This window comes from Rhinolophus sinicus, linkage group LG06, assembly GCF_036562045.2.
Source record: "Rhinolophus sinicus isolate RSC01 linkage group LG06, ASM3656204v1, whole genome shotgun sequence".
NCBI lineage: Eukaryota > Metazoa > Chordata > Mammalia > Chiroptera > Rhinolophidae > Rhinolophus > Rhinolophus sinicus.
Window position 1 is genome coordinate 147,240,576 of NC_133756.1, and position 25,428 is coordinate 147,266,003.

The 25,428-nt window shown below is 34.4% G+C and overlaps 1 pseudogene; it reads left to right on the forward strand.

Annotated features, from left to right (window-relative positions):
• The first annotated feature begins 642 nt into the window (after positions 1-642).
• The window catches only part of LOC109450807 (sodium/potassium-transporting ATPase subunit beta-3), a 32,350-nt pseudogene continuing 7,564 nt past the window's right edge, over positions 643-25,428 (forward strand).

The following is a 25,428-nucleotide window of genomic DNA, read 5'->3' on the forward strand; positions in this document are numbered from 1 at the left end:
GCACATGAATATCCATAGCATCACAATTCACAATAGCCATTAAAGGAAAATGATCCAAGTGTCCATCAACTGGTGAATGGATAAACAAAATGTAGTATATCCATACAATGGAATAACATTCGGCAATAAAAAGGAAATGATTACTGACACATGCTAAAAGGCAGATGAAACACAAACATGGCATGCTAAGTAAAAGATGCAACACACAAAATAAAATGTGTCTTGTGGTTCCATTTATGTGAAATAGCCAAAAGACAAATCTATACGGACAGAAATAGGCCAGTACCTAAGGCTGGGTTTGGTAATAGAAAATGACTTGTACATAGATGTGAGGTTTCTTTGGGGGGTTATAGACATGTCTTACAATTAGATAGTGATTATGTTTGCATAAATCTGTAATTTGCTAAAACCATTGAATTGTAAACCTAAAGCAGATTAATTGTATGTCTTTTAATTATAGCTCAGTAAAACTGTTAATTAAAAAAATAAAGAAAAAGAAGTGTAGTAAGGTTGGTGATCTGGGGGCTTGGGTGGGTGCAGGTGTAATTTTCATTAAGATGTTCAGGTTGGGCCTCATTAAGAAGGAAATATTTCATCAAAGGCTCTATGGAAGGGATCAAGGTACATATATATATAGGGGATATGGGTGCCCGCCTGAAACAAAAAGCTGTAAACATATCTGAAGGAGGTGGGTATGTGCTGTGTTGCGCAAACATCAAGGAAGCGAGTGTGACTGAAATGATGAGTTCAGAAGGTGAAAATAAGTTAGAGAGGTAAAGGGTGGTACCCAGAATGGGTGACCACTGTAAGGAAATTAACTTTACTTTCAGTAAAATGAGAGAACATGGAAGATTTTGAGCAAAGGAGTGAGATGTTTTCTCTTACTTTTTAAAGTGATCATCATGGCCACTCTATAGATAATTATCGCAGGAGGGCAAAGGTGGGCAAAGGAGAAGCTGGGCAGGGAGGGAGGAGGTTCCTGCAGTAATCCTGTTCAGAGACGCTAAAAGCTGGAACCAGGGAGGTAGGACTGCACGTGGTCAGACGCCATCTGAATTTCTGTTTGTGTGGTTATGTTTGTGTGTGTGTGTATGTGTGTGCGTGCGCATGCACGAGCACTTATTTTAATGTTAAGGAAGAATTTTCTTTAGCTTTATAAAAATAATATATCAAATTATTTTTATCTAAGAAGCTGGATGTGATGTTTCCCAGTCTGCTCCAGACCTTCAGACACCCTAGTTGTTGTCATTGGGCGATTGATTGCCTTACCTTGGGTTGCTCTTGGTTCTGTGAGACAGTCACGGTGCGCACTTATGGAGCCATTGTAGTGATGAAGAAATAAAATAGGTCCAAAAACATAATCTTGTGTCAACCTTGATAAAGTGTAATTTATTTTACCTGGAAGATCAAACAAACAATGAATTAAGTTCTCAGGACTATCAGCAGAAATAAATAAATAAATAGATAAACAAACAAATAAATAAATAAGAAATTTGGGTCTTAAATAGTAAATACCTGAACTCTAGTCTGAGAAATATAAAAATAATATTGGGTTTTTAATCAAAAGGACTGTTCAAATTTATATCTTATAATTATTTTAAATTTAAAAAATGAAATTTATTTCATCAGTTTCTGTGGAGAAAGCCTGGAGAAAGGTTCCTATTTAGGCAAAATTCAAATTGCTTCTTAGACTTTGAAAAATAATGATTTAAAAAAAATATTAAATATACGTATTTTTTTAATAGACAATGTATCCTGGAGAGTGCATTCCTAAATCCATCTGTGCATCCCCGCTGATATCCTGAAGAAAAGAAATATATCTACAGCCTTGTAACGCTGTGTTTGGCTCTAAGAGCCATCGTTACCTAACACAAAAATGGCAGCTTTTGAGATGAATCTGTTTATAATGAATATTAAGTCTATGATAAATGGCAGCATAACAAGGGTTAGGAAATTCCTTCCAATAAGAAAACATATTTTTCCTGATCTCTCTTTCCTCTTATAATATGACTAGACATGCAATATTGACTGTATAACCAACTAAGCTAACAGTATGTTAGAAAATGTGTTAATATACACTTGCAGGGGGTGGCTGATTAGCTCAGTTGGTTAGAGCGTGGTGTTAATAACACCAAGGTTGCTGGTTCGATCCTCCCATGGGCCACTGTGAGCTGTGCCCTCCTAAATATATATATTTATATGTATACACACATTTGCAAACATATTTATAAAGAAAAATCAATTCCATGGTTCTTTCCCAAACTGTGGAGGAACCTTAGTCATGGTAGCAGTAGTTTCAATTCTCTAAGCTTCTACTTCACATTTAGATAAAGTTATGAAAAAGTCTGATGGCAATATTCCCCCAAATAAATCATAAAACAAATCTAATCAGGAACCAAAGCCAGTCTAAAGTCTGATGTCACAAAAATAAATAAATAAATGGATAAATAAATAGACAAATATCCGGAATACCATCATAAAACGCCAATTCACATGGACGCTTAGGCCTGTGCACCCAGAATAAGTTATAAGTTATATAGAGAGTGGCAACAAATGTGCCAATATTTCAGTGTTTTAGCACAATAGAGAAGTTTTTTCACTCACACAGACGAACAATATGGTGTGCCCCTTTTGCTGGATCTCCTGGGCACCTTCTTTTAAGTGATGATTCAGGGACCCTGCATCTTCCTATCTCCTAGCTCTCATGTCCTTGAGTCTTGGAGTCCTCAGCTGAATTGTCCACATTTGGACAGCAGATGGGAAAGAGAGAAAGCATGAAGGATCTCAAGAATTTCTTTTGATGCCTGGTCAGGAAATGAAATACATCACTTCTCTTGCATTCCAATGATTAGGACTCAGTGACTAGGACCCCCATAACTGTAGGGAAGACTGGAAATTTGGTCTAACTCTCTGTTTAGTATCAAGGATTCAGTGAGCTTATCGGAGCCTCTACTCCAGGGTTTAAATCTCTAGGGTAGCAAACAAGATGTGAACGCAGGGATATAGAGGATTTGAATGTTCAGGAAAACTACTGTATTAATAAATCACACCTAAGTGTTGTTAATAGAGAAAAAACACACACAAAAAACAAGCAAACTATATATATATATATATAGTTGACCCTTGAACAATACAGATTTGAACTGTGCAGGTTCACTTATACCTGGATTTTTTTCAATAAATACCTATACTGTTTTCCATTGACTAAGAGGGCTGACTGTATACATTGATCTGTGCCATTTTATATATGGGACTTGAGCATCTTTGGATTTTGGTATCCACAGGGGTTCCTGGAACCAATCCCCCATTCACAACGAGGGACAACTAAGTTTTGGAGGAGTCAAACGTTATACATAGGGGGTGGGGTTGGTTGATGCCTCCTAACCCCCAAGTTGTTTAAGGGTCAACTGTACATATGAAAAATAAATGGAGCAGGAGAGGTAACTAGGTTGTTTATATCAAATTCCTTTCCACCCCATAATTCCTCATCCTTTTGGAATTCTTCTGTTAACTACTAATTCTAACATGTTCTGAAATTACAGCTCTCCCAATTATTTTAAAGAACTATCCCATTAAGGACAATATATTATCATTTAATTTCCTCTTATATCTCTGAGAACGGGATGGAGAACATTCTTTTATCAATAGAAGAGCTGGGACTAAAAATAGAGAAATAATCCCAGAGCTGTACATACACGGTTGATTTTAATAATCTTTATTTAAATTATTTGCCTTTCTGCCTAGCTTCTGGCTTGCTCCATGTATCAAATGCTATCTTCTTACACTAATCTGGAGCATTCACAAGCATATCCAGTTTGCTAAAAGTCCAGACCAAGAGTGAAAATGGAAAAAGAGACAGAGGGTTTACTGTTCCATTTGTTTAAAGATATCTGATATGCTGTTTAATATTTGAATACCTCATCTTCATCATCTCATGGACTTGAGGAACGTTCACTCCCTCCAAGAAATGTCATGGCTACCAGAAATGATGAGAACATATTTCAGTTTCCATAGGATAATGTAAAACTCTACATGTCAACAAAATTACCCACTGATTCACATGCAAATTAACATTTGAGAAACACAGCTTTATAGAATATCTCTCACTTGAAAAATTTACAATATACAGTAGTATTGAAAAAACAACTGAGCATGTGTGTTGCAAAGAAACTTGCTTACCATTACTACTACTACTACTACTACTACTATTATTATTATTATTATTATTATTTTCAAATATATCAATTGGTTTCACTATGATTGCTTCCTTAAAAAAATACCCACCTACACCCCACAGGAGGCTAGTGTTTTGTGAAACTCAGATTGGGAAATAGATTCAATGTACAAAATTGGGAAGAGGTAGAATCAGAAAGTTAAATGTTGGGGTTTAACTGGTGTCTCCTCCATAAATCATTTCTGAGTTAAAAGGTTCATCACTGTCTTCCTGGCTAGGTACCCTGATTCTAACATGAAAAATTTTAGTCATTCATTCAGCAAATCTTCATTGAGGTACTATTTTCAGACAATTAGGTCCAGCCAAAGTAAGAGTAAGCAATAATTTCAGTGGAGGAGGGGGACATGTCAATAAAATATTAAAATAGACTGTGAATATAAAATATTTACAATGGGTAGACACTCTCATTTGGATAGACTGTTAGGGAATTTGCCTTAAAATGGACCCTGGTTTGTAGCAAACTCTATCAAAACATTGTGATTTTAGAATTAGCTATAAAATTATAGTGTTTCCTTAATTTCTTCCACTCAAGATGTAATCAGCATCTCTCTTTTTCCCTCCCCTTTTGACTATAAATTGACTTTCTATCCCTTCCATTTTAAGAAAAAAATGTTCTTAAAAGTATAAAATCACAGAAATGAGGTAAACATGAGATGACAGGTACATTAAAAAGGAAAAAAAAGTGTGTCTCAAACTAAGGGGAAAAAATCAAAATATAATGTGAGAGTCTGATGCCTATACCCTAGACATTTCACAGACATAAAGTATGTATAATTAAAAGAGATATAATCTCAGGTGAAACACTGGGAAATGTGTCATTTGTGTTTTATCATGTTGATTCTGTTCAGGTACACTATGTTTTTAATGAACTGTTGTTATGGACAAGTTAATACTGCTCTTAACATTTAATAAAAATACTTAATTTATTTTAAGTATATTCTTTTATCTTTATTAGACAAGGAAAGTAGGAGGGAAAAGGTCATGGTTTAATTTTCCATCTGCAGAATGTGGTTCCACTAAACATGACTTAATGAGTTAAATAGGTGGAATATATCAAATTGCACCGCCTGCAGAAAAAAGGAAGTGCAATGATGTGAGACACCAAACACAGGCATTGTTCTCTTATGCTAGGGGAACTATGATATTCCTTAATCAACTGTTAAATGACATGCTCTCTCTTTAGATCTCGTGTTATTAATATTTTATGTTTATTCAACTGTAATCAGATACAGTTGAAGCAAAGTAAAATACATTTTTGACAGTGTTGACACATTTATAAAATTGTGTAACAACCACCACACGAGATACAAAACATTTCTTCCACACTAAAAAGATTTATCTGTGAATTTCACACTCAATGCCCATCTCCTCTTCCCAGATCCCACCCTATACAGGTAACCACTAATCTACGTTATGGTCATTATAAATTTGATTTGTATTCTTTGGAGTTCAAATAAGGAAAGCATACAGTTTTTACTACACAGGCTGCCAAAAGAACATGTACACATTTTAAGAAAGGAACAAAAAAAACTATATTAAAATTGTAATACTCAATATATACCGATAACAAAAGATGAATGCAAGTCATGTGTATACATTTTTTTGGCACCACCGGTATTTTGTATCTGGCTTCTTTCACTCATACTGATATTGGGATCCATCCATGTGGTTGCTCAGATCATAGTCCGTTCCTTTTTGGATGACTAGAAAGTTCTTATATGGACATAATTTGTTCAGCCACAATTTGTTCAGCCATTCCCTTGCTGATGGACATAAGGATTATTTCTTGATTTTTGCCTATTATGAATAACGTTTCTATAAACATTTGTTTATAGGTCTTCATGTGGACATACGTTTTCATTTTTCTTAGGTAAGCAGTTAGAATGGAATTGCTGGTAATTACATCACAAATTTTATAAGAAACTGTCAAAATGTTTTAAAAAGTGATTGAATCATTTTCGTTCCCACAAGCAATATGTAAGAGATCCAATTTTACCATATTCTCTCTGTTTTTTCATGTTTTTAATTTTAGCAATTCTAGCGAGTGATTGCTGGTATCACTTTATAGTTTTAATTTGCATTTACTTGGTGGCTAATGATGTTGAACACCTTTTCATGTATTCATTTGCTCATTCTTTGTTGTAGTGTCTGCTCCAATCATTTTACCTATTTTTATCTAGTTGTTTGTTTTCTTATTATTGAGTTGTAAGGATTCATTATACATTCAGGATAACTCTTTTATCAGGTTTATATTTTGCAAAAGTTCCTTTCCCCCATTTTATGGATTAGATTTTCATTTCCTTTTCAGTATTTCACAAAGTGCACAAGTTTTCAACTTGGATCAAATTCAATTTATATTACTTTTCTTTAGGGTTTGGTTTTTCTGTGCTCTAAGTAGATTTGCCAATCAAAGTCACTAAGATTATCTATTCGTTTTTATTCTAGATGTTTTTAGTTTTAACTTTCACGTTTAGATGTATGATTCATTTCAATCAATTGAAATTTATTGGAGCAATTAATTTTTATTTGATATGAAGTGAATAGAACATTGTTCACGCAATGCTGTTTGAAAGATTATTTTTCCCCCATTAAATTATCCTAAAGGATTTGTCAATAATAAACTGGCTATGTATATGTGTGTGTGTGTGTGTGTGTGTGTGTGTGTATACATATGTATATGTATATATATATGTTTTGACTATATATGTATATATATATATTCAATTTATATGTGAGAGATATGTGATTATATATATATATACATATATGTATGTGATTATATATATATATATATATATATATACATACATATATATATATACATAAAATCGCATTAATGTTATTTTTCTGGGTGTTACTCTGTTCTGTTAACGTATATGTCTATCTTCACATCAGTACCACACTATCTTGATTATTCTAACTTATTGGTTAGTCTTGAAATCAAGCGTGTATGTCCTTCAAATTGGATTTTTTTTTTTTTTTAATTATTTTGGTTAGTTTAAGGCTTATGCATTTCCATACGAATTTTAGACTCATCTTCAGCAAATCATCAATTTTAGCAAACATTTGGGAATATGTTGACTTTATAGATCACTTTGGAGAGAATTTACATCTTAAAATATTTTGGTATTGTAATACATAAACTCAGTACATCTCTCCATATATTTAGGCTTTCTATAAGTCTCCAGAAATGATGTGCAGTTTTCAGTGTACAATTTTGAACATATTTTGTTAAACTTAGATGTAAGAATTTTGATGCTGTTACAAATGTTATTTGATATGTCATAAATAGCATTGTTTTTTTACATTTCAACTTCATCATGACAATTGCTACCTTGTATAAATATTTTTTTTCTTTATTATTCACCTTGCATTAAGTATACAGTCTTGTTCTGATGAATTTTTTATAGTTTTCTTCATATTTTCTGCATAAACAATTTTATAATCTATAATTTTAAAAAGTCACATTTTTCCACATTTGAATACACTTTATTTATTTTTGAATTGGCTAGGACCTCCAGTAAAATTTCAAAGAGAAGTAGTTGATAGTGGCATTGAGAGAGTCTATATTTTTTGTCTATTTTTTATATCAATTAATGAAAACCTTTTTTAAATATCAAAAGTTTAGAATGCATTTTTTTCATTTCTCCTTTCAGTTTCATCTTTTGTATTTCATGTATCTTGAAACTCTGTTATTAGACGCATACATATTTAGAATTGCAATGATCCTTGATGAATTGACTAATGTTATGAAATGTCCCTCTTTACCTCTTGTATGTGTTACATGCCTTCAGTTAGCTCCTACCCCTGGCAACTCTATGAATAAGTGATGTCCACAATATCCTGCTCTCAACTGCCCTTTTTAGCTCCTGTAGACTAATGCCTCTGGAAGTCCACAGTATTCTTAGTGCTCTCCTCCAACACTATATTTCAAATCAATCAATTTTTTTCCCATCAGTCTTCTTCACCATCCAACTAGAGCATCCATACATAGTGGTTGGGAATAGGGGGTGTCGATGATTTTAGACTTGGCATCTAATGACACATCTTTGCTCTTAGTGAACTTTATCAGTTGAAATGACCCTTACCTGAAGTCTACTTTGATATTAATATAGACACACTAGTTTTTAATTAGTGTTTGCATGTTATGTGTCTTCCAACTTTTATGCTCTTTGTGTATTTTTTATTTAATGTTTTTTGTAGGTAACATGCTTTGTTACCTTGCTTTGTTATCAATATGCCTTGGCTTAAGTTTACCACTTTAAACTTTACTTGTTTATTTATGTATAATAGATGTCCTGCTTTTATATTTATACCATCTGCTGTACATTTCCCCCCTTCTCTTGCTTTGTTTGTTTGTTTGTTTTAAGTTTTTTTTCTTTTCTGCCATTATTTTATTTTTTCTTACTCCTGGGACTATAATTACATATATTTTAGTCCTATTGATATTGACTTGCAGGTCACTGATACTCAGTTTAATTTTTCACAATCTATATTTCATTTAAAATAACTTCTATTGCAGTGTGTTCAAGGTCACTAATCATTTCTTATGTTGTTTGTAGTCAGTTCTTAATCTCAGTAAATATATTTTTATTATAAATATGCATGGTATTCTTCATCTCCAGATATTGTGATTGAAATTTAAAATATTCCATTTAGTTCCTCATTGTGTTCACATTTTCCTTGAACATTTGGAGTGTGTGTGTGTGTGTGTGTGTGTGTGTGTGTGTGTGTGTTTAACATCCATATTTGCTAATTCCATAATTGCTACAGGAACATTGAGTATTCCTGGACCCATATTAGTTTTGGAATTTCTTCATCTTACAGCACTTCTGTAATTGTTATCCTTGCCATTTTTTTCTTATCTAGCTTGTGTGCTTTCTGACTCGTGTGAATTGATTTTTAATCAAAGACTGCTCTCTGAAATACTCTGCTCATCTTGTTCTCCCTGACCTATCTATGTCTCTTTATTGCAGTGTGACTGCTGATCTCTGCTTGGCTTCCCCCATGCTTTGTTAAAGCTGGAAAATGCTTCCAGGAAGTAAGCTAGAGAAACTGTAGGGATCACCTCATTTATCGATTTACCTTTATGCTTATTTTCCTGTACTGCCAGTTATCCAATATCCAAAAAGAGTTGTTTCTTACATTTTGTCCAATTTTGTATTTGTTAGAGCAGGACAACAGTTACCATTGCATATTATCTTTTATGAATGGAAATGGAAATCTCCCATTTCATTTTAAATGCAAGTAATTGGTAGAATGAAATTAATGTGCACTTACAAATATGTTTTTAATTCATATAGCACATATTAAATCTACTAAAAGCAAGTAATATACAATAATATACTTAAAATATTAAGATGGCATGTGTTGAAGCAAAACACTCTAAATTGTCAAATGTTCCTGCGCAATATCATGAATTATAAGAAATATGTCTGTGGTCATTTAGAGGATCAAAATATATTTCTCGTAAATGTTTGGTCTTTCTCGTAAATGTTTGGTCTTTCTCCACATTCCTGGCTTACACTCCAGAAACCCTTGGAATTTTCCAAGTATTGAGAGTGATAAAGGTATCTTTGTTTATGTGGTGACTGGGAAGTACCTAAGGATGGGGGCTGGTTGCTAGGAGACCCAACCATGTGATTAGCAGGTTGGAACTTTGAGTTCCATCCCCCAGACCTCCCAGGAGGGGTGAGTGGCTGGAGACTGAACCAATCCACAATGGCTAATGATTTAATCAAGCATACCTTTGTATGAAGCCTTCATAAAAATCCAAATAGGCAGGGTGTGGAGAGCTTTCTCGTTGGTGAATACTCAGAGATGGAGGAAGAGTTGTGGGCCTGGAGCAGGTGTGGAAGCTCTGCACTCTTTCCCACACACTTCACTCTCTGCATCTCTTCCATCTTACTATTCCTGAATTATATCCTTTGGCAATAAACCAGTGATGTAGTAAGTAACATGTTTCTCAGAGTTCTGTGAACCGTTCTAGGAAATTTATTCAACCCAAGGAGAGCATGTTAGGACCTCTGATTTATAGCCAGTTGGTCAGAAATAGGGTGACAACCTGGTCTTGTGATGGGCATCCTCAGTTGGAGGAGGTCCTAGGAACCTCCAACCTGTGGCCGGTTAGTCAGAAGCACTGGCAACCTGGGCTTGTGTCTGTTGTCTGAAGTGTGTGTGGAGTACAGGCAATCTTATAGGACTGAACCCCTAACCTGTGGAATCTGATGCTATCTCTGGGTAGATAGTGTCTTTGAGTTGATTTTCCGACATTCTGCTGGTGTTAGTTAGTATTGGGGGGAAACCCTGACCTCACAGTGGAATGAGATACTAAGTGAAGATGATATGGAGTGGACTACGGCTCACTGAAGATGAGTATGTAACTCAAAGAAGAAATAAACTTTTTTTGTTTTAAGCCACTCAGATTTTGTGGCCATTAGTTACTGAAATATAATCTAGCCTATCTTAACTGATACATATGTAAATTTAATCAACATAATAAATTATTTAATTTCAGCTTCATAAATTGTAAAATTTACATATTATCTGTACTATACTACTTAAAGTATTATTGTGATAATTTAGTTCATGTATATATTCAAGAACAATTGCTTTTTATAGACACTGCATAAATATGAGGAGCTCATCCTAAACCATATTTAGTTAAGTTTAGCATTTTAATCTGCGATCTTAACCGTATGAAACTATAAGTTTAATTTTAAAATAAGTTGCAGTTTGATGGATTACAATTGCCACTGAGTATATGCCTTAAATTTTTAAAGCGATCTTTTTTTTCAGAATTCTTCCTCCAAATACCTATCACTGAATGATTAGGTATTCATTGTATACTTTTTTGTCTTATTGGAATTTTCTGTGCCTCTTCAAAAACTGTAAACTCTATTTATAAAATGGTTGTTCTGTTCTTTGATCTTTTATTCTTCAGCTATAGAGATTTGACAATATCATATTGGAAAATAAATTCAGAATTAATTATTCCCTTAAAATATATAACATTTAATTTACTGTAACCCTCCAGCACATTTTGTAACCCATAACAAACTATTTTGTTTCCTTTTTAATAAAATATTTTTTTTTATAAATTTAATCCCAGTCTCCCTTTTGAGAGACAGAATAGTTCTTCTAGGAAAATTTTACATTTCAGTCACATTTTCTAGCTGTAATAAAAAGATTACCTAAATAAATAGAAACCACTGACATGAATATCTGACAACACAGATAAATACAAAGTGTTGGTAAGACATACATTTCTTCGTCCCAGTTTCTTATTTTCATCTCCAGTATCTTTTATAGTAACCTATATGTCAGTTCTTGACTCACTGTTGTCACTTTAAAGAAAGAGAAGAGCTTTTTCATTCTATGTTCAAATGCATTGAAAGTTTATTTAGGCACTCTTTTGTGTTCTTTCTAATCATTTTGTAATAAAAGATCTGTGCTGAGGCTGTACTATGGAGAGAACATAAGAAAAATATTTTTAAAAACTATGTTCTTTTGGTTAATAATATCTTATACAACTTCTTAAATGGACATATTTACTACAAAATATTTTAGAACATACAGTATACCATCAAGCTTTGTGATTTTTTTAATGGGGGGGCCAGTATGTGATATTTTCTGAAATAATTTGACAGTGATATAATTTTATCTATAGAAACCCTACGAGAATGTGACTCCCTTGATCTTCTTTTACAAATGTACTACTAGATCAATAGTATGGGGTTTCTGGACGATAGTACTTTTTACTACTCATCATATAAAGTTCTGTTATGGGAATCTTGGTTCTTCTTGCCCAAACAGTGACAAATCAAAGGTCAACAAGCTGATTAATGTGCAAGCAGGGTTTATTACTGATACATTCTCAGGGAAGAGAAGGGGCCTAGGCAATGTTGGGGAGAGAGGTACACCGTGTTTCCCTGAAATAAGACCTAGCCAGACAATCAGCTCTAATGCATCTTTTGGAGCAAAAATTAATGTAAGACCGGGTCTTATACTATATAAGACCCGGTCTTATATTATAGTAAAATAAGACCAGGTATTATATTAAATTATTATATTATATTATATTATATTATATTATATTATATTATATTATATTATATTATATTATATTATATTATATTATACTCAGTCTTATAGTAAAATAAGACTGGGTCTTATATTAATTTTTGCTCCAAAAGGCGCATTAGAGCTGATTGCCTAGCTCGGTCTTATTTTCTGGGAAACACAGTAGGCTCCTAGTATTAGTGAGAGAGAGACAGAGACAGAGAGAGCGGGGGTGGGGGTGGGGGTGGCCTTGTCCAGAGGACATGCAGTTTGCTGGGTGGGGTGAGGGAGTTACATATTGATTTGGCATGAAAAGGTGATGCATACTCTTCCACAGGACAGTGTGACCTGCTAAGAGCAGTGAAGGTCTTTTTACTGAGATCCTTATCTTGTTCCAGACCACCTCTAGTCATCTGTTGTTGTAAAAACAGATACCTAGCTAGAGGTAGTCAATCAAAGCTATTTATGAGCATTTTCTGTAGGCACTATGGACCCCCTTGCATCTCTCCTCCTGTTCCTACATTTTCTAACTTCTACTTAACAGTTCTTTCTCACCTGAGAGGAATATCCTCTTTAACAGAGATTGCTATCTCAGGAGTGATGTGTGTTTGGAACTGACATTTGAAGAACATGTAATATTTATATAATATTACTTAGCTGAACTCTAATAAACCATTCATAAGCTGTATTCTTGCAGCTTGCCCTGAATTAAACTTATTATTTCATACACACAATGAAAAGGGAATCACCACTTTTACCTTCAAAGAGTATTTACCTGCAATAGTGGTATTTATTTCATTTCACAGGGGAATCATGTTTCCTTAAATCTTGGTTTAAAAACCTGCCATCACACTAAAGTCTATCTTTTCAATGGCCACATGTATTTTTCTTTCCATATGCAAGCCTGGCATCTGGTATTTTCCTTTTATTATTCACATCAGATAAACAAAAATCCCATTGACTTGTAACTTTTGCCTAAAATATCTAGGACTTATCGAGCAATTGAGATAAATGAGTTTCATTCTCTTTCTTCTGAGCTAGGTTGGTGGACATTTATAATATCGTTCTTCCTTTCAGACACAATTCATTGAGGAGGCACACCCAAGTCAGAACAACAACAAAAAGTTTTTCTAAGTCTTTCTTTTATCTTTTCCTTGGTTTATGTAATCATACTGGGTTTGACTTTGGGAATTGAAGGTGTGTGATATAAAATACTTATTTGTTCTCTTTTCTGCTTGACAAAGTCAACATTTAATAGCTTTCTAGAAAGTGAGTGCAATATCAAAGCCCATGTACATTTCCCGAGTCCATTTTTATTCTGATATTGTTAGGCATTTCCTAAATTGCCTTCCGGCAACCACAAATGCCTTTTGAAATTTTCTGTTTGCAGTCACATCACTGTCTTCTCCATCTTTCCCAAAATTTTGTATTTTGTGCTCTTTGTCATGTCAAAAAATGGTAGAAAAGGAAAATTGCTAAACTTCTACAGGAAGTGGAAGTCAACAGTTTGGACCCTATTAGATTGTGTTATTTTAACCTCTTGTCACCAATGCCAACCCCTCTGTACTTTGCATGACATCCTGGAGTGACAGGAATTACATGTATTCTTCTACCAACAACTATAAAACTATCAACAGATATGAGGCAATTGATTTCAGGGATGGGACTATAGTTAACACTGAAATATTATACTTGAGCTAAAGGAAATCCACATGTACACTGAATGTCTACCTGGTTGAACTTTCCAAATATCCACATGAGGAAGTAAAGTCCAAGGAGAATTAGTGTTCTAATTGAACTACAGAGGAACATATTGGAGATGAGGTAGTGTACCAGAGAGGAATGAGCTATGGGGTAACAAATACCAAAGATCTAGGGGGTGGGGGGGTTGGAGGGGTTACCTTCTGGAACTTGTCGAAGAGCGTAGCTGCATGTGAGCATAGCAAGACTTTGCAAGGCCTGTAGAGAGCAGTGTTGTGAAACTAAGAGCTCAAGAGAAAAATGAATGATCACTAAGGCTTGGGAACTTTGGTGATCTACCCTAAAAAGAGTGAAAGACTGTAAAGATTTCACTGTGATCCATGAGTATTCTGACCATTCAGAAATGGCAAAACTTTAAAGATTGTGCCCTAGAGTAAGGACAATATCAGAATAAATTTTGCATAACGCACTGTGAAGATAAGGTTGACAAGATCAAGAAATTTGCCTCTAATAATTTATACCTCTGACAGATCAAAATTCAATACTCCTTAAAGGGAGGTAATGTATTTCAGGCTCCTTCTATCTTGTCTTCCACAATATCCAGTATTTACTAACAACACAAAACAAAAGGAAACATTAGACATGCACTTAAATCAAAGGAAAGGGGAAGTAGTCAATGAAATTGAATGAATGTAAAATGTCACATATGTTGCAATTAGTAAACAAGGATTTAGTCCCTGTTATAAATATGTTCAAGGTCATAAAGCAATAGAATATGATAACTATATAAATTATAAAAATACATGAAATGAAAATTTAGAGAATGGAAAGTATAATAATTAAAATGAAAAGTTAACAAAGTGAGATTAAAATCCAATTGGAAAATAAATAAGAAAAGATCAATGGGAAAAAAGACAAACAAACAGTAAAAAAAAAAAAAAAAATTCAACCTGAGAATCACAGAGAAAAAAGATTGAAAACAATTAAATACAGTGTCAGTAATTTGGGGACATAATAGCCTAACCTAAGTATAATTGGAGGCTGACAAAGGGAGAAAATAGAGAATTGCAAAGGAAAAACAAACAAACACACACACACACACACACACACACACACACACACACACACACATATATATATATAATATCTTAAGCAATTTAAAAACATGTGCACCCTAGTTTTTTGCAAAAATTCATTTTGCAAAAGAAATTATAAATTACAACAACAAAAACAAAGTTAAAAACACCTCATATCCATTTAAGAAAATGGCGAAACGTACTTAAAATTTTAAAAAATCTATATCATGTAATACTTCATTGCAATCAATATAGAAACATGTCCAAAGTATATTGCTGTGTTTAAAAATATAGTCTGGACTCTGGTATCATTTGCAAAATGTAAAAACCTTGGAAGTCATCACTCTGTTCTTATAACAGAAAAAAGTTGGACACACTGAAAACAATATATATATTTTTCTATGGACCCATTAGAAATTTGAGGTTGTGGGGCAAATTATCACCCTGAAATCTAGAGAAACAGATTCATCCAGAAAGATATCACCAAGATCTTACATATCCTAAACTTGTAGGAACACTAACGTCATTTTGTAAAAAATTTTGGAGGCTCAGTATAAATTAACATGAGACTGATAACTTCTGAGGGTTACCATATTAGTGGGGACTCCATGCTTCCAGGAGCTTATTTTCTAGGAGCTCCCCCCCCACACCACCCCCATGTTCTTGCAGTGAAGATCCAGAAATGATCCCTGTATTTGGGTAGGGAGAATTAATAATTCTGAAAAAAGCTATAATCTCCTCCATAGTGATTTCCCTCTAATAGTGGAAACAAGACTATTCTCTCTACACACTTATATTCAACATCATGCTAGAAGTCCCAGCTAATGTTATAAGATTGAAAAAAAACAAACAAATGAAAAATATACATGTTAGGATGGAAGAAATAAAACTATCTTTGCTTATATAGGCATGATTGTCTATGGTAGATTTCAAAATGTTGCAATCATTTTGTAAGACAGTTTGGTAGTTTCCTACAAAGCAACATATAGTCTTACCTTATGATCCAACAATTGTGCTCCTATGTATTACTCAATTTATTTGAAAACTTATGTTTACATAAAAACCAGCACATCAATGTTATATCAGTTTTATTCATAATTGCCAAAAACTGTAAGCAACTCAGATATCATTCAGTAAGTTAATGAATAAATAAGTTGTAGTTCATCTACACAATGGAACATTGTTTAGCACTAAAAAGAAACGTGCCATTAAGCCATGAAAAGACATGAATGAATCTTAAATCTGCTTTGCTAAGTGAAAAAAGCCAGTCTGAAAAGACTATACATTGTGTCATTCCATTATATGACATCCAGAAAAAGCAACAATAAAAACGTTAAGCATATAAATGGTTGCCAGAGGTTTGGGGGTACAGGAGTTTTAATATATAAAGCACAGATAATTTGGTAGGGTAGTGGTGAAAGTATAATATATAATAATTTATGATATATAGATGACAGTGCATATGTTAAGAACTTGCAGCACAAAGAATGAGCATTCAAGTATGCAAATTAAAAAAATGGTTTGGGAATCTGCAGAAATTCAGGATAGAATATTGACTGTGAAAAATAATTTAACTATATTAGAAATATGCAAAACAATCTCACTGAAGGGGGTGGGGGGAAAATTGCTGACTTAAGTAACTTTGGGAATGAGAACAAAGGCAAAAAAAACTGCATATATTCACTGTTCTCTAGTTGATAAAGTTGTTCCCCGTGGTTTACAGGTTATCAAAACTGTCAAGGTCATTAAAAACAAAGTCTGAGAAACTGCCACAGCCAGGAGAAGCTAAAGGAGCCATGACAAGTAAATATGATACAGTTTTCTAGCATCGATTCTAGACTAGAGTGAAGGACATCAGATAAAAACTAAGACCATATCAATATGTAATGCATGGACTTTAGTTAATAGTAGTTCATCATTACTTGCTTAATCTCAAAATGTACCACAGTAATGTAAGTTGTTAACAATGAAAACTGGGTGTGAGTATACAGAAGCCCTCTCTGTATTATCTCTGCAATTTTTATGTAAATCTATAGCTATTCTAGCATATACATTTTGTTAAAAACTGCATTTGGGAAAAATATATAGTATGTTGTGATTTATGAAAAAAGATCATTACAGAAAATCAATCCTTAATTTTTCTATTAAACATAGCTGTATGTGTGCTCATGTGCACATGAATATATGTATGTGTGCCTGTTTAAATGTGGAATAAAATATTATGAAGGGATAGACAAAAACCATATAATATAGTTATTTTTATAGAAAATTTGGAATTGAAGATCTGATTAAAATCCTATTTTAATGCTATCCATAATGTTTCAAAATGGAAAGGAGAATTAGCCCATGGATTACTTAAGCGATTGTTTCTTTGAAAAAATAAAAGTGCAGTGTACTTAGAACTAAAGTATGTGGGCATAAACTTCCATGTCATTCTTAATTAGCTGCACGGTTCCGAACAATTCTCAACCAACTTTTTCCCTCCTGTGAAAAATGTGAACCATAATATTTCCCTTATATCGGAGCGCTTTACCTTGCAACTCTCACCTCCGCCTGACAACTCCCACATACAGATTTCCCTAGATCTCACTGCTTTCTAAAATCACTTTCTGACTGAGTGATGTGTAACAGTACATGTTCAGCATGTTAAAGATCCCTGGGTGGGTGATAGGTGGAGGAGCTGAGGTGAGAGATTAGTTGGAAAGCTTAAAGTTCAACTTTGGATGCCAGATAATGTTTCTTAAAATTGATACTATTGTCTAGTGCATCTTTTCAGTACTTAATGTAATCAGGTCTCACTAAACAGAACAAAACGTGAATGTCAGCAAGTATTGCATCTACAGTTTTTGTGAAGTTACCACTCATTTCCTTTTTAGTTCCCTGAAAATCCTAAAACTGTACCGCTTCCAGTGAGGGGCTACAGAAACCCAATTTCATCTCATAGGGTTCTGAAAAGTGGCTCAAAAGCCCTGAATATTTATGCTCGATTTATTTTTCCACCTAAATCATCAGAGGATTGGAATAGATCACTCTCTAAAACCTAATGTTACACATTTTCTGATTCCCAAAAACCAGAGTGCCAAATCAGGGTGCCAAAAAAAGGTATACACATTTTAAGAAAGGGGAAAAAAAATTAAAATTGTAATAATATATACTAATACCAAAAGATGAATACAAGTGAATACAAGTCATGTTTGACTTCTGCAATTACAAGAGTTGCTCAAAATGGTTACCATCAGCATCCAGATGCTTCTGATGACAGCTAACTACAGCTTGAGCAGCGTTGACCAAAATGTCTACTTGTATATCTTTTTTTTTTTTTTTTTTTTGCACCACCAGTGTATAGTAGATAGTGACTGGAAAAAGGGTTCTTGTATCATTGCAGGAAGGAATTCCAGGATGTACCCAATAAGCAACACAAACAAAGCCAGGAACAGGAACAGGAACAGAGGCAGGAAACAGTACAGTACACTCTCAAGATGGTGTGAGAGTGGGCAGGCCCAGAAGAAGAGAAACTGCCCCAAAGAGCAAAGAGGCTTACGGTTTTATTCGAATGAGGGCGCAAAATGTTCAAGTTTTCGGGGTGGAATCACAGGCATTCCCATGGTGGGTTCCCGCTGTCCCTGCCCACTATTCCTTCCAGTGGGGAAGTGGGATTCCCTTGTTTTTATTTGGCCCTTGTCAGTCTGTCTTGGCAACACAGCGGGTGGAGATTCTTTCCTGCCGGCAATGCTAATTGTCCATTACACTTAGCTGTATGCACCTTTTCTTAAGCATGATCTCATTTCCTCTCTTCCCTTTGGTTTCCCTCACATCTTCCTTCCTTTCCTGCCCACTCACTCCCCACACCCTGTTCTTTCCACTTACAATACCAATACCACAAGAAAAGCAATTTCCTAAATCAACAAAACTCTCATTCTTCAAATCACGTAATTCATTAGTTTCAAAAGGATGCTGAAAAAATCCCCAATTTCTTACTCCAAGTTCAGGGTTTTACCAGGTATGTTGCAGTTTGGACTAATGATGAGTTGACTCAGAAATTCCAGAGTAACCTGGGAAGCAAAGTCCTGTTCACAGTTATAGAGGCCCCAGGGCAGTGCCTTTTCTCCAGGCAAGAAGAAGCAGAACCATTCACTGTCCATGTTTTACTGCCAGGTGAAGTTCTCTGTGACATGCTGAGCAAGCAGAACTTGAGGTTCTGATTCTCAAGCTTTCTGAAGCTCAAAGTCACAACTTTATTTTGAAAGTTCCAAGTTGTTTAGTGTTATAATATTAGAAGGAAATGTAGAGCAGTATTAATTTCATACTAGACCAAGCATGAGAGATATGAGTGATAAGTGCAAACTAAAACAATCAATTAATCTAATCAGGAGGAAACATGGAAATTCTATAGGCAGATAGATGTAGAGAGACAAAAAGATACTCCTTAATTAATTCTTATATTGTTAGTAGTAAATGTGTTAGCATATTCTAAAGTGTTTGTACTTATTTTAATATTTGAGCCTCTATATTCAGTGTTTATCAATTTTCCTGACTCCCTTGGAATTACATAGAGTCATAAAATACACATCATTTTAGGATAGAGAATGCACAACCCTTGCTGAAAATGCTGTTCAAGCTATACGAATGAAACCAACATGACCGTATTTACATTCCAAGCCAGCAATCAAAACCTTTATTTATCCCTTTATGGTATCTCTGGACATCCTCCCTTTCCCCCAACATTTCTCAAGATGTGGATGTTCCTTAAAACACTTTAAATTATTAGAGTCTTTTCTCTTGAATTCTCTTAAAGCAGAGGGAAAACAGGATTGAATTTATAACGCTGACGACCGGGACCCGATTTATAATTCTGAAGTACACTGGAGATTTTAAGATACAGCAGTCTCAGCTCACTGGCTGCTGAATGAAAGCTCCTGTTTTATTTTTTAGAAACAAACATTATATTACAGTCATGTTTAGCCCAGCTGGGGAAGCCTAATGTAGCTTGAAATAAGTTTTGTTATGAAGTAGTGATTCTGAGTTGGAATGCCTCGTCTTGCTGTCCAGGGGTGGTTGCAGAGCCTAGCACCATCTTGGGAGAGGAAATTTGAAATAAAGGCACGCCTCGTAAGGGATTATAAGTACGCTTCAGCTGCAATCACTGGGTTTGGTTTAATTTGTGGATGTTTCCGTGCAGTACTTTCCCTTCCTTCCCGTATTGCCAACTGGAGCTTCTTTGGTTTCCATAGAGATACCCCTCAGGGAATTTCTCTTCTACTTGGCGTTTGGTTTAAGATTGTTGATTTCTAGTCATACTCTGAATCACAAACCCATTTTATGCTGAATAGCATTGAAAGGTATTAGGGGATCTATTTGAAGAATCCATGTGTCAGTCTTCTCTATTTCCCAAACCAGATAAAACTTGAGCTTCTAAAATGTTGCAATTCGTCTAAAAGAATCAGAATAAATCCTAAAGATCAGGCAGTCCCAAACACTTTTCAAATAAAAGCTAATAAAATGAAAAAAAGAAAGAAAAAAGAAAAGGAAAAAAGATATTTAACTGGATATTTTTAAATCACCTCAAAGCAATAAAAAAAAAAATCTATCTATAATGATTAGCTAAACTTTTTGATTAGTGATTACGGATGAACTCATTATATAATTTAAAATACTAGTTTTCTTTCTTTTAAAAAGCAGAGTTAATAAATTTTAAAGACAAAAAAGTTACCATAAAGACCATTGTGTCTGGCGCTATCGAAAAAACATGGAAAGGAAGGGGATGGAATTGAACAGTCTGGGTTCTAGTCCTGACATTTAATCAGAAGCTACATGGCCTGGGCAAATCACTTCACCTTTCTGGTATATCCTTCTCATTGTCCTTTTAAAGAGTGCTCTAAGCACATTACATGCATTAAATAAGTACTATTATTTTGTCTATTTTTAAATGGGCACACTGAGGCACAGAGAGTCTAAATAACATAACCACAATCTCACAATTAATAGAAGGCTTAATCCTGTTAATCAGTTTTCAGTCAAGTCCAAAACTAGGGCCCCCTCTCTTAACCAAGACAGAATATGTCTTTGAACTGAATAGCCTATGTGTATAGAAAAGGAGACTGAGGTTAAGTACCTCATTAGGGACACTTAGGTAGTTGGTGGCATCTTTTAGACCTGTATCTCATTTTCTTTTCCCCAAAACACAACAATGTTACAAGACTGTCTATATTTTTAATACTTAGCTATGCTCTGTTTTTTAAGACAATCTAGTAGAAGCAAAACTGTAAATTCTTACAAAGAAAAATAAGTGCAAAATTGTAAATGTACTCTTAAGATTTCCTTAAAAAAATTAGAAAATATTAAAGGGGCAATTTAATTTTAATCTTATTCTCAGTGTTTATTTTCCATAGGAAATGACCATTCATTTAGAATAAGGAATGTGTTAGATATCAACCCTTTTCTTGTAAGACTTAGTGTGAATTACTAAATGGTGATTTACGTACTTACAAATGCATCACACACACCTTGCGTCCCCCTCCACCCTGAGATTCCACAGCACTTGTCGTTTACTCTGGCCATTTTTGTTGTAACCAACTTCATTCAACTGTGACCCCATATTGCTTCTGCTGAACCTCCGTTTTTTGCCTCATCCTGTTCCTGAGGCTTCAGTCTGGGACAGGAGTCTTTTGGAAAATGCTGACATTCATACATCTATAACATGGAAAGGCAATACTTGGTGAGTGGGGGAACAATATTAATCTGTGCTGGGATCACTTCACCTAATAAGGAACATGCATGTGTTTCCTTGACTTGGCTTTTCCATTCTGCAGAAACCCAAGCAAAGACAAGAGATTAGAAGGTTCAGATGCTGTATGTTTGTGCATTCATCCTTATTTCTACCTGTACCAGGAGCGTAAATATTATATTTTCAAAATCTGTCCAGACACTCTTATCCTTGAATGAGTTTAAATTGAAGTTATTTTCAAATATCAACTAAAAGGTACTATTTAAAAAAAAAAAAAACACACGCAAAACTGTAATTGATGCTGTACTTTGGACTAAATATATATTATACTACACACACACACACACACACACACGCATTCTGTCACGAGCAGGACCTACCAATCAAAGTAGCAGTCTCAAGCACGTTTGTGTCTTTCCATAATGTAAGACTTTATTCGAATAAAGCCGGGGATCTAGTCCTACTGACGTGGTTTAACATGGGCATTAACCAAGGTTCAGGTCAGAGGATAGCCTCCAATAATTGAGGTTAGAGCAGTTTCACACAAGAGGGTCACACTGGTGTGCAAGCAATAGGGTTAGGCAAGGTAAACAGAGTCTTACACATGAAGGAGAAGAGAGATTCCAGTGTCAGCAAGAGTCCCTGTGGTGCTGGGGTGTGTAGGCCAGGCTGAGCTGGTGAAACAGTCAGGAGGCAAGGCTGCCAGCGGTCTGTCTGGGAGGAGTGCAGGTGTGGCCATCAGCTCGTCAGTTGTGGTCTGAGTGATGAGCCATCAGAGAGCTCTGATTTTATACTTGAGACTGGGTACAGCTCACCCATCTGCAGTCCGATAAAGCTCATCTACAGTCTGATAAAGCCATCCAGATGGTCACACTCCACCCTGTGTCTGGGATTACCTGGTTATGGCCTTCACTGGGTACTCGTTTACTCTGGCATGACTGTCCCTTTGTGACTGACATAGCTATTAAAATTATTAGAGTCCATTTTGTATTCATAATTAATGCCCTATACACATTCTTCAAAATATAGTTAATCAATTTTAAAATGTGTATATCTGCGTACATATTATGTATGCATATAGTATATGATAAAACATATAGATGGAAATTCATGTTTTAGGGTCTCTTAAACCTGTAGTTTTGGACTGTATTAAATCAGACTTAAAGGATCTCATGAGATACAAACATGTGCATAGGTTTCATAAACAGTTTCTTCCTCTTTCATTGCAGGTTTGAGCAATATCTAGAAATCATGGCCTTGCTTTCAGACGTTTGTGGGCTTTTTAATCTGCTGAATGGTTGTAAGCCTCAGACAGGGCATTTCTCACTTGGTGTCTAAGGGCAGATGACAAAGGCTTCATGCTTCTTGCCCAAAGCTAAGTTGTTAATGTTCAGAGTGAGAGGTAGTGGGCAAAAGTACTCAGTGATCCGTTCCCTTTTATTGCTTTTCTCAAAGGAAAAAGTAAGGGTCCACAGAACCTCCAAAATCAATTTTATTTTTCCTGACTTTGGACATTGTAAGGCTGTTTCCTCCCTGCTATGTATTTATGAAGGAGAATACGAACAATTTCTAAAGAAATGTGCTTAAAGCACAAACCATTTAGGTATTTCACGTTCACTGTTTTTGAAGATAAGCAGCCTCTTCTGGTAGGTATGTAACGATTATTGTACAACTTGAATAATAATAATAATGTAAGAAAACAGTATAAACTTATTAAACATTATGGAACATAGCACTATAAACTAGACAATCACATAAACTCTTAACATCTAGCATCTAATTAATTCTTATATATCTGTGGGTTAGATATATTATTATCCTTGTTTTAAACATTATAGTATGTTTTTGGTGTTCTGACAAAATCCTACTTTTGAACTTCTAGTGGTTGCTCCCACACTATGAATGAGGTATATTATTACCACTCTTTTTCCTATGAGAAAAGCAAATCACAGAATGATTACGGTATATGCCGGGTCATATAGCAAGTAAGTGATGGGACCATGCTGGAAGCTGAACAGTCTGACCACAGCACTTACAGTAATATGTATTGAACTTTAGGACACAAGACTGGCAATGGACTAGAGTTCCTAGACTATTTGCATCATGTCATACAAAGTGTATGGTCTTAAATTGTGGGTTATGGAATGTTGAGCTTTAGGTAGAATTATTTTCTAAAGCATCTTTCATAAAAAATGTGCAGATAGTTACAGAAAGTGATTTTTTTCATTTTGTATTTTCTTTGCTTTTTTTCATTTCCAAATTCTATACAATGAACATGGTTAACTTTGTAATAAAACTACCATTAAAATGCATTTACGTGTCATAAAGCTATGGCAAAAATATAAATGAATAAAACAAAACTGTTAAGTATACCAGAGTTAAATTTTTCTAATTATAATAGTATTTCAATAATTTAAAAATTCCATAATATATAAGTCGCTATGTAATACTTAGCGTATATATGTATATATATATGTGTGTGTGTGTGTATATCTATATCTATATATATATATCCAACCATATGTATCTCAATGAAATACTAAAATACTGAACTTACAAATTTAATATTTGTTATTTAATTTTATTATAATTCTTTGACATGCAATGTTTTGCTGTATGTTTCTGTCATAATTGACCTCATGTTGTCAAAAGTTATTAGCAAAGTGATATATCTAAATTTCATACCACAACCATATATGCAAGAGTTAAACACTTGTAAAACAAAATCTCTAACTGTACTGATAATTTCCATATATTTATAATTAATCTCTTTTGACAAAGTTATACTTCATGTAAATGAATGCTGTGTATTTATATCTTAACATATTTTGATCAGTACATTTCTTCCATCATCAAATCTTAAAGGTGTCTGTCCCCTTTTAAGTAATGAAGCATGTATTAACTATTCCATTCCCCCACCAATTATTTAATTGCATATAGGAAACACATCTCAAGGTACAACTTCATTCAGTTTAGTTAATATAAATGTTAATTTTTAGCTAACTGAAGTTAATTTCTATATAGAGTCCCCATGTCAATATGTGCCAAGATTTACATGTCAATTCAATCCGCATGCTCTCCACCATCCCTGACGTCTATCTATATTGCATTATGCACAGCTGTGACAGGGATCTGACTTCGATTGTCCACATCTGTCCTTGCTGGTTTTTAGTCTTTATTCCCATCAATTCTCTGACCTTTGTCAAAATGTTATCTCTTCATGATGGTCTGCCTGACTTCTATGTTTCTCCAGAGACTCATTCATTTCTCTTTGGCTACTGGGAGCTCAATGAGGCTATTTGTGGAACTTCACACCTGTTCTAACTTTGGGCACATTATAAATTACTCCACTACAATCAATCATCACTTAAAGTTTTTGATAGCTTTTGGAAACTGCGAATTTAAGCAAAACAACGATAGCAAAACCAATTTTAAAACAGGCTAATTGACATAAACAATACTTAAGTTCCTATGACACATTCTGATCACAAAAACATCAGCAAACTTCTTAATAAAGACTCCAAACAATGCTAATATTAAACATTGAAATAAATGTCAGCTCTACATACATTTAAGAAAGACTAATAAAAACAAATGAGATAATTCTTTTCTAAGCTGCTTATTCTGTTTCA